The 11097-nt window shown below is 38.9% G+C and overlaps 1 protein-coding gene across 1 annotated transcript in view; it reads right to left on the bottom strand.

Annotated features, from left to right (window-relative positions):
- Positions 1-304: 304 nt before the first annotated feature.
- Positions 305-11097, bottom strand: part of si:dkey-246g23.2 (solute carrier family 66 member 2) — a 45221-nt gene continuing 34428 nt past the window's right edge. The window contains exon 6 of the mRNA XM_049722771.2: positions 305-441. The gene's annotated coding sequence lies outside the window, so the exon portion shown is untranslated. The remainder of the gene's footprint in view (positions 442-11097) is intronic.

Here is an 11097-nt window from a genome sequence, read left to right as displayed (position 1 = left end):
TAGTCCTTTTCCAGGTCAGAGGTCAACAAATTGAGCAAAAGCCTTCTTTAGCATCATCAAGGTCTCTTTGACCTCAGAGCTATCGAGTCTCCTTTTCAGTGATAGACGATGGATGTCCATTTGCTTTAAACTAATGAGGCAAAACCCCAAAATTGGAGGAGGGAGCATGTCGGGCAACCTGCTGTCACATTTGGGTGACTTTGATGTTGCCACCAGAGGATAAAATGGACTTGCCTGCTTTAACAGCAGCCACCAGCAAATCAGTGGGTAATCTTTGAGTGAAGCAAGAGCGCATTTAGATGGATCAGTGGCTGACAAGTGTGGAGAATGAGAGGGATACGTCAAGGAGCCAAATGTGGTACTGATGTGTCCAGGGAGAGATGGTGATCCTCTGAGGCCCAGGCAGAATTAGTGAGGGCCTGTGGTGGCATCATTCGAGATCTGGGAGAGAGAAAGAGAGAGAGACAAGGACAGATACAAATGTCAATGAGGAGCCAAGATGGCTGAGTCGGATTACATATTGATATTTTGATATTTAATTATAAAATCTAACGCATGCATACATTTTTTTTCAGAGCAAAAAAAAACAAATACCACAAAATACTTAATACCACGCAACAACAAATGAATTGCCATTCTTTTATTTGACAGTTATAACTGACTCATAATATTTTAATTGTTAACATCTTTAACAACTTTTTAACTGTTACTCTGTGTCAAACACTTTTATGTCCAAATAATACAATAATATATATTATTAAATGGGCAAAGGCAATGCTAGGACTTTTAATGGCAATATGAAAAGCAACTAAATCATGCTTACAATTAGGATTTATGAGCAGAATAAAAAAAAAAATCTCATCAATTCAACAAATTATTTCACCAACAAAATATAACAGTATTTAGTAGAGCAATTTTAAATACTGTTGGGGGAACATTAAGAACTAACAAATTTCTTAAAATGTGCCTGTGAGAAAGCCCCTTCTGAATTTTTCAAAGTTGTGACAAGTTTAGCAACACTATTCATTTGCAGCCTGGATAGAAAGGTTTAGTCACTGTTCTTAGTCAAGTCACTTTAAAAAAAAAATACATTAAGATGTCACAGATGGGATTAAACCATTTACAGTGGTGACTCAATCGATTGTCAATCAATCAATATTTTCTGGTTTTGCACCAACATGTGATCGTTCATGCTCGGCACGTGCCAAACCTTGACCAAGTTTCATGGAAATTGCTTATTATTTGCATAAATCTTGTTTAACTATGACAATCAAAACAATAGTCCTTTATCTTTGGGAATATTTGGTGGCGGTAATTGAAAACAAAACTTGTAGGTGACTTACAGTTTGGGTGGGTCAAAGAAAAAAAACATGTCAAAGAGAGCAAAAATGTCTGCAGGGTTATTTTTAAGTATGTGCTGTATGTTAGACACACGACTGAATTTACTTGGTATAATAAAAATAAAATCAATCTTGTCAATACTGGACTTGAGTGAGACCATAAAGAACATTGGTTTAATCATTATGAGTACTATTTAAAACTAAGGAACAGGAGGAAAAGAGAACATTCAGGTTTAATAGTGTAATTCACACCCAGAGAGAAGTCGATGGAGGCTCAAAATGTGTTTCTTGGCAGTACGATTGCCCTGAAACTTATTGGCACACACAGTGATTGCTGTTGCCCAGAATGGCTTGCCCTGTATCAAGGCCCTAATAGTTATCAACTCCATTTTCTCATTATAGTTTCAACTATGTCTGTAGCTAGCCGCAAATCAAAGTGGCTATTGAATACCCCTTGTGAATAGACATATTTTTCTAGGCTGACATGCCAAAACATGAATTTTGCAATCATTATCATTCAATAAGCAAGACAAAATAATAATTTTACCCTTGTCAACTTCAAAGAATTGATGATGCTGTAACATGCTCACTTTACTTATCTTCATACAGTATAATAATCCCAAATCTATTTCTAGATGAAAAGGTCACGTTCACCCATTGAAGCATCGGCGATAGACATCAGTGATCAAAGCTGTACATTATTAAAGAGGAAGAAACTCAAAAATGGTCTTTACATAATGTTCTATGATGCACCAGTGTAAACACGGTATTCTGATGAATATCATGTTTGTGCAATATGAATTATGCAGCAAAATCCATCCATTTTCATCCTTTTTGGGGGCAGCCATTTTGCCACTTATTGTCGACTGAAAATGACATCCCAGTTGCTCAGGGCTCAGATAACGACCAATCATATGGATGGATAGAACATATGATAAAGAACATTTCTGACATTTCCTCCTAAAGAATGAAGACCACATTGAAAAGGTAGCAATGATCCAGTGACAGAATTGAAATAAAATAGTTTCTGCTGAATATTTTTAACAGTTTTAAGAACAGTCAGTAAATTTTATGATCTCCTGGCAGCCCAGGTGCCATATACCGTCAACATACACATTTCCAACAGCATGCAGTTATTTATAATTGACCCACTGGAATTTGTCATACAAGGCCAACCTGCATACTTAACCAGTTGTATAGAGTACAATCTGCAGATTACATCTACAGTGAATAACTTGGACAGGCAATATGCAATGCTCATTCTGAACCAGGAGAGCGACTCACATTTGGTGAAAGCAATAAATCATGCCTGTCACAATGTTGGCATTTCATCACCACATCACAGAGAGCGGAAAGCGTGATCAACTATTTCAACATCAATTTGAATTCCCTGTGGATATTTTCATGAGGGAGGTTAATTGATGATGGTGGTTTTGGTAGCACACTGGCATGAACAGCTTTGATTGGTCTACATCAAACTTAGAAAAAGTTCAACCAATTCTAAACACATTAAAGCCTCATGGAAAACACTAAATGCATCAAGAGACCCATTTATCAATATATGATAATGTGGAATCATTGAGCTCAGACCACGCTAGTGAAAAATTCAGCAATGGGGTAAAAAGATTGAAAAAAGTCTCATTAATCTTTGACACATCTCAGAAGACTTCGTCTTAGTGAGAATCTAAAGAATTAGCTTCACAAGTCTATTTACCTTTTCTTTGGCGTGTTAACAACCAATGAGAATAGAGGACCAGAAATGGATGCAGACCATGGGAAAGATGTACATGCATCTCTGCCTCAGCTGCTCAATACAACTTTGCATTTAAAAGGAAATGATGGCATGAGGAAATTTGCTTTGAACAAAGTTGAAGAACCACCTTGGGGTGAATGTATTCAACTTTGGATAGCAGATGTTGCTATCTTGTAGTGGCCACCTTATCCTTCTGAAACCATCACATCCTGCTTGAAATGCAATTTTAAAACATACTTGCAATGGAGAATTTGTTGTATGAAAACTGTGTGATGTGAAAAATTATTAACATCCAAGTAAAGAATTGCTAGTATATGGTCAAATGTCAATAAAATGTTATTGATCGTAAATCTGATCTTTTTTTTTTAGAAAAGTGACAATGAAATTGTATCCCGCATTTCGTGCGCAAGCAAACAATTGCGCGCCAGTATTTCACGGGAATCGGGAAGAGCGAATAAGTTAAATGACGCTTATAAAGATGAGTAATTTTGCAGAAATAATTCAATGAACGTGCGATAGATTTTAATGCGCTAGAAGAAGCACAACAAGACAGCTTTGCATCGAAGTACAGAGAACACATCTCAACTTGCACTGCGATGACTGGCGCTATTGCGAACATCAACCTAACTTACCGTCCCGGGCTTCGAACTCCTCTTCATGCGATTGAACCTGCTCGGTGTGGGATAATCGGTTGCTTAACGCCAAAAGCGAGAGCGTGCGAGTGGCAGCTTCGTAGTACCGCAGATGGATACACCTGTCCACTATCGGCGCATGGCGCACTGACTATGGAAGCACACCGCGGCAGGATGCGCCCACGAGCTCGGGGAGCTCACAGTATCCCGTTTCAGCTCGGTTCGTGTTGCTGCAGCAGCAGGAGGAGAAGAAAGAGGGGGGTGAAGAAGAGCAGGAGGAGGCGGAGGAGGAGGAGCAGGAGCGTCAAAAGTTAAAGTTTGCACAAAGGTGGCCAGAATCCACATCGTTCCTAAAGTGCATATCTGAAGTGTACAGACAGACACGCAAAAAAATATGCACGCAGACAAGCTCTTCCCTTTGTCTTTGAAATTTAAGGACATTCAGTCTTCATTGCACTCTGTCTTTCCTGGTAGTTACTTAAAAGCCATTGAAGAAATCATCATCAACAACAACATTCGTCGTATAAGTGCTGATAAAGTTATTTGTCTGGAATGCCAATCACCCACCAAAATAAGTGTAAGGTTTGTCAAATGAACTCTAGTATAAACAACAATACATTAAAAAAAAAGGTACATGAAATTCCCGTTTTAAATATTGTAAGAGAAGTATTGTAGTACTATTGAGGTTTTCCTACAGTGTGTACAGCATTAACATGTTTTTATTTTACATTTAGCCTACAGTAAGAATTCATGCAGTTTAAACATTTCTCAGCCTTTTAGGCTTGATACTCCACAAAATGAAATTCCCACATCTCATTGTGGACATGGGACATGATTAGATTTGTGATCTGTGTTTTTGTTGTTATATATGTAGTTGGTTTTGCTTCATGCTTTTATCTTGTCCTGTTGTCTTTGGGGTTTTTTGGTTCCTCATGGGCTGGTCAGCCCGGCCCGATCCCCTTGTGTCTTCCAGTCAGCTCTCTCAGCCCCTCGTGTTTTGTCCAAGTGTTTCTCAGCATCCAATTTGGTCTTGTCAGACTGTGTGTACAGCTTTTAGTTCTGTGGTTTCTTGCTATCTTTGTTGGTTCATTGCGTTTGCCGCATCGGCCCCTGTCAGTAGTCAGGTGCTCAAGTCTTGTCCGAGTATTTGTTTGTTATTTTGATGCTTGTTTTTGAACTTTTGTTCATCTTTCAATAAATTCTCATACTTGCTTTGTCCTTTTCAATAAATATTGACACTTTTGCTCCCTGGTCTTGCCCATGTGCTTTCCTGAACTTGGGTCCTCAACCTTGGAAAATCCTGACATTTATTTGCATTGTTTCTTAAAAATAAACAACAACAAAATGCTGTCATTGCTTTTATAGTCCTTATTTTTGCTCTTTATTTCTTAATGTTAAAAAAGACACCTTGACACAGCTACTTGTTCTGTAGACTTATACAATCTCAAAAATGAACGAACAACAGTGACCACCATTGTGCTGATGGTTTGTTTGAGGAGTATGAGGATTTAGTAAATTTGCATCCACCAAAAACATGGTTGATGTAGCCAACGCTGTTACAAACACATGCAGTTGCTAAATTGGACAACAGTCGTTTGAGATGGACTCACCGAGGAAACGGATCCGGGAACAATTTTACCATGCTGTTCACTTAGTTGAGTGAGCCAGCCTATTTGTTTGGGAAGAAAAGCCCATGGTGGAATAAGTTTAAATCTTTGAGTAAGTTGATTTTTATGGAAACGTGCACAAAGTGAGTTCTTGCATTAAATGTTTTGTTGTTCAGCATTTCTGTACTATTTTTAAATGAGATTTTTTGATCAAGAAAGCAGTTTTTATTAGGAGGCTCAGGGGGCAGCGCGTGGTTATTATTTTTAAGTCGAGCAGTGGATCTGGAATATTTGGGGGTATTTCGATTATGCAAGGTAGATATTAACTGCATTGATTTTTCAAGATGTCTAGGATGGGGAGCTCGTGTGAGTGCGCTCACACATGAGTAATTGTGCCACAGGGTGGGGCCAGGGAAATGTATTACACGCTTCGGCACTAATCACTGGCTAAAGCTCATACTAGACAAAGTGACTTTTCGGTGTTTCGTCTGCTTAAAGCCAGCACAAATCACCTGGTGTGAATTTTCCCTTATCTCAAAAGACAAGCCCATCTTCACTCTGTTATACAATCAGCATAATGGATTCACGGACGATTCCGTGCACTTTTTACGTGTTGCTTCCTTTTGAATTTCTACGTAGTGCCACATCAGCCCTTTATTTGGATTATTTTCATTAAATGTCTTCAGAAATGCACACTGCAGACTTTTGTTTGACGATATGTTCAAGTATATTCTATATTTCTTGTAAATTCTACACACAAAGGACCCTTTCATTGCTTGTGAATGTCATTCTTAAACTTGGTAGAAAAGATTACATGAAACAAATTATTTTAAATTGGACATTAAAGGCACTATACAACGATTCAACTCAATGAACCTTTTTTTCCCTTTAACACCCTGTACATGCAATTTCACTGTTAAAAGTCAGCAATGAATTCTTACTTATTTTTGCTAGCTTTGCAGGCTCAACTGGGGAAACATGTTATGTGACCGGGACGAGTGTCTTGACCTGAATTAATTGATTGTCGATACATTTTTTTTTTTTTCCTGTGCGGCCTGGTACCAAATGACCCACGGACCGGTACTGGTCCACGGCCCGATGGTTGGGGACCGCTGCTGTACATAATATGAGGCGTTAATATATTTATTTGGGTTGACAGTCATAATGGCCCTCCGAAGGAAACTATGAATACAATTTAACAAAACAAAAATGAGTTTAACACCCCTGCCCTAATTGAACATGCCTACTCGTGCCGCATGACATGTACTGTATTTTCACCTTCAACAATAAGTGGTAGTCCGCTGACCCACCGACGACACTGCAGTGCGACACAAAAGTTAACAGTCAGAAAACTTCTGTCATTATACTCAGAAAACAGCTTAACAGTGTGACCTAACACACCCACGTTGTCCTTGAGAGGTTCATCATTTGGTCGCCTATGGCTAAGGGAACAACTCTTACAAGGAAACACTTGTTTGTCCAGGAGTGTATGGATGCTAATAGAGTGAACAGCACATTAGCAGGAGTGGACTCAAATTGAACGCATGTATATGTGTGTGCATTTGTGTACTGGTCATGTTGAACTCATCGAATCCCTCCATCACTATTCATTAACCTACAGTGCAGCATGTGCCTGCGGCTACCTTGTATATGTAACATGACACTGATCACACATGCTGGGCTATCAGTTTTCCGACTGCTTTTTCCTTTTTTTGCTCAAAGAAGACAATTCCTCAGTTGAAGTTGAATGTATTAGCTGTCCTGCAGTTTGCCTTTATGTGATAATAACACTTAATTCCATGTATTAATTCAGTGTGCTCTATCATTTTATCAGGTCATACACAAAGTGTATTTGGCACATGTGTGGCATTCTGAAATTTCAACAGGAAAATGTTTTCTACCCTCTCCACTATGCAATGTGTTTTCCTCCTAAAAGGTTTTATTATTAACTCATGCAGCGCACAATGCGACACACTATACACACACAGTAGAGAACACAGCAACAAACAAAAGAAAACTGCAGCCTGGTCTGCACAAGCAGGCCTCACTCTGGTGGATTAAGGGTTTAATCCCTCACAGGCAAGCAAGGATGAGATTAAATCACGGCAGCCGGCTTGCTGGGGTCTGCGGCGATGTGAGGTGCATGCAGAAGTGCAATGAGTCACTGACTATTTAAAACAAACACTGTCACAATGTCACTCCTGACTTTTAGCCTCCATCTGACTCTTCTGTAATTGCAGTCTTCGGTCAGGGAATGCCTTACCACCTCTTACATTTTAATCAGGTAAATTCATCTGTCAGCCAATAGGGCAAAAAGAAAGATTAACCCTCAAGATCTAGGCTACAAATGGAAGCTACTGTATAGCTGCATTGGGAGAAATGGTATTTTGGATTGGGAAATTGGAGTGGAATGGGTATGGAAATCAATGGAACGTAATGGCTGAGAACCTCACAAGATGAACAGAGAAGGAATCAATCACTGTACATACATGAGGACAGAAAAAATATTATTTTGGTTTTATTTCTTTCGAAGACATGACACGAATTTCCATCATTACCCAATTACCTTTTCACAACCTTCTTTTACACTCGTGATAATATTCACACGTCGCAATGATGGGTAGTTGTTGTGATTGATTGAGTGGTCATTAAAACATCTAACTCACTGAAGACAATCATCAGCCGGACCATTAAGCGTTCCTGCATAATCTAACGCTCCAGCAGAATACCTTAATTAGCCAAATTATCAAAACACGATGCCGTGCAGTTCGAGCAAACGTATTGTTCTATCAAAATTTACCGCAGTGATATCACGTCTGATCAATTATTTATGTCGAACAAACATGTGGACCTGTAGCTTAGCTTGGTGTCCGAACATCCAACAGTGAGATGTTTGGACTCCTTGGGTTACCATACTACATCATGTTTCCAGCAACATGAGAGCGATTCAAAACGTTAAACTCGGGAAGGATTCCCTCCGTGCAATGCGATGGGCTATCAATGTCAATAAGAAATTAGCATACTGTATTTCTTTTTGCAAACGCTGAAGTATTGGATTCCATTATATTGTGCAGGTACTGTCTCTAATTACAATAAAGTCACTGGAATTTTCTCATGGGAAGTTTATCTTGTCCTCTCATGCTGTGTCATATTTAGAGCTTGTGTGTGTATATTTAGTTGACAAACACCATTTAATGTGTTTACCATGGACTACAATAGGATTTTATTGGTTGCCGTCTGCGCAAAGAGATTTACGTAAAAACAATACACCACCATATGACTTCTGCCAAGACAGTGAGTCACATCCTGGCATTTCATTGTGGACAGCTGGTTTGAAGTGAATAAAGCAGGACAGGTGTTGTTGCTAATTGTGCAGCATTCTATTTGAGATCCATCTTTCTTAAATAATGAGCTATAGCTGATTTACAGTCCAAACAAATGGAGATCATAAAGCTGAACCATTCCAAAGGTGCCAGCGGTGTAAGATAAACCACATTCATATTCAGAGCACTTTCACAGCTTATCAAGGTTCCCTACTGACTTCACAGTCTGCCTCAGCTTTAAACGAAACAGACATTTCTCCATGGTGGGACAACAGACAAGTTGCAGACTGCAGTCTTCTCAATGTATCCATTTAGTATGTCACCAATTTCAAAGTCCTCTTTTTTTTAACCGTTGCTCTAGCCAAGCTATTTTATCCCATTGAAGCACAATCTGTACTCAAGCCATTAAACTAACTCTTTTGTCAGAAAAGTGTCAAGCCTTTACTGAAATTGAAATGCAGAGGGGTAATGTCTGGTATTTTTCATTTCTCATGACGTTAAAAGGAAGTAAAAAAAAAAGCTCCTTCCTTGTCTTTCTCTATCTCACATTCTCAGAGGCCAGGTAAGTTCAAAATGTATTTTTCAAAACTATTAAGAAGCTCCTGAAGAAAAATGAAAAAAAAAAAAAACACTTAACTTTTGGGCTGAAAGTTTAGCAGCTACTTTTTGCAGGAGCCCTAAAATGTTTGGAGCCCTTTGCAATCATATGCCATGCCTGTATTAGATCACTACTTTCATAATGGACTAATTTTAATTTTAAACACATTTACCTAAAGTTGTACAATTAAAGTGGTAATGAGGTTACCTGCATGCTAGAACGTTTTAATGACATTTTCAGGTATTTAATCATCTAGAAGTGTTGTTCCTCCTCATTGCCCTGATTTGATGATCAAAATTTCCCTTCCATAGGGACAGAAAAGAAAGTGCGACCGTTCAACTCTAAATATGAGGGCTATACAAATCTCATTACATTCTCATTGCTCATATATTTGTCTGTCCTTTACAACCTCATTACTGGGTAACAGAATACACACCAATGAACTTTAGGATGAAAAGGGATCATGTAATAGGGTGAAGAAGAGGTGATCAGGTATACTAATTCACAAAAGAGTCTCATAAATCTGTCCACAGAAAAGCCAGGCTTCTGTAATGGATCGAGGTGTCAAGGTCCATGTCCAGAAAGTAAAAACTCCGCCATGATTTGGTTTTAGCCACAGTTGCATACGAATATTTGTGCACAAGACCAAATATAAAGCTTTGATGTACACCGGATGAGTATGATGAATTCCATTGTGAGTATTGCACAACCAAATGTTAATTTATGTACTTGGAACTATCGACAATAAGAATTAAATCTCATGATCATCCTTGTGGCCTTTGATGTGATTCGTTGGCCAGTTGCTGGTGTGCATCTGTGTCTTGCTTGAGGTCTTTTTGCACCTTTCCTATTTAACCTGGGCAGCCTGGTGTGCTCAAGCCAGCTGTCCTCACGGTTCATCAGAGCGTCCCCTCTAAACATGTCAGCAAGGTATAATTCAGGCAGAATGATGATTTCTCTCACCCGGTTGGCTTCTGAGCAGGTTTAGCCGTGCTCTCCCATGCCATAGGCATACATGCAACTGGTGTGTCGACAGGGTGAGAAAGACTGTGGCTAAAGTGTGCTAACTGGAGGTTAAAAATGGCAGACTTTGTCAAATCTGTCAGTCTCTTAGAGGTGGAGAAACATGCATAATATTTGACCACATCTGAGGTTAACCACACGCATTGGTCTGCTACTGTAAAGCAGCCTGTCATATTGTCTGAAATGGATTAGCATCCTGTCAAAAGCCTCCTTGGATTTAACGCAACACAGATTAGCCGAGTCTCAATATATTTATTGATATTACCAAAGCCAAAAATTCTCAAAAATAAATATACTACATGGTTTACATGCCTTAAACTTTCTGTTAAAAAGAGAAACAGTGATGCAAACTGATTAATGTAGACAAGCCTGAAAATATCCAGGGGGTATGGATAATATTATTGTGCTTGAAAAAGCTATTCATTTGTCTTGTCCATCTATCTGATTGGAAAGATCATATTTAAAAACTCTTTAAATGTGTGCTACTCTGTTACATGAGGTTGGGTTAAAAAATGATCATACCTTGCATCCACAATTCTCTTTCTTAATGGATTAAGAATAATAGAACATAAAAAATTCTTGGAGGAAGCTAGGGAGCGGAAACATTTGATCCTTGTCTTATCTATACATGCACAATCAGCAGGAAGAAGCAGCTCCTCCTCACCTACTCTACTATGAAAGATTGACTGCGCTGATTTATGTGCAGTGAGCATCAGAATAGCAAAAATTACATTGTAACGCAACACCATACACAGAGACTTGGATGGGAGGAAATGTTTTGTTGTGATAAATAAAACTTAGGGTGGCACTGACATATATTG

Source organism: Syngnathus scovelli, chromosome 6 (genome assembly GCF_024217435.2).
Source record: "Syngnathus scovelli strain Florida chromosome 6, RoL_Ssco_1.2, whole genome shotgun sequence".
NCBI classification, from domain to species: domain Eukaryota; kingdom Metazoa; phylum Chordata; class Actinopteri; order Syngnathiformes; family Syngnathidae; genus Syngnathus; species Syngnathus scovelli.
This window is presented reverse-complemented; position numbering and strand designations above follow the sequence as displayed.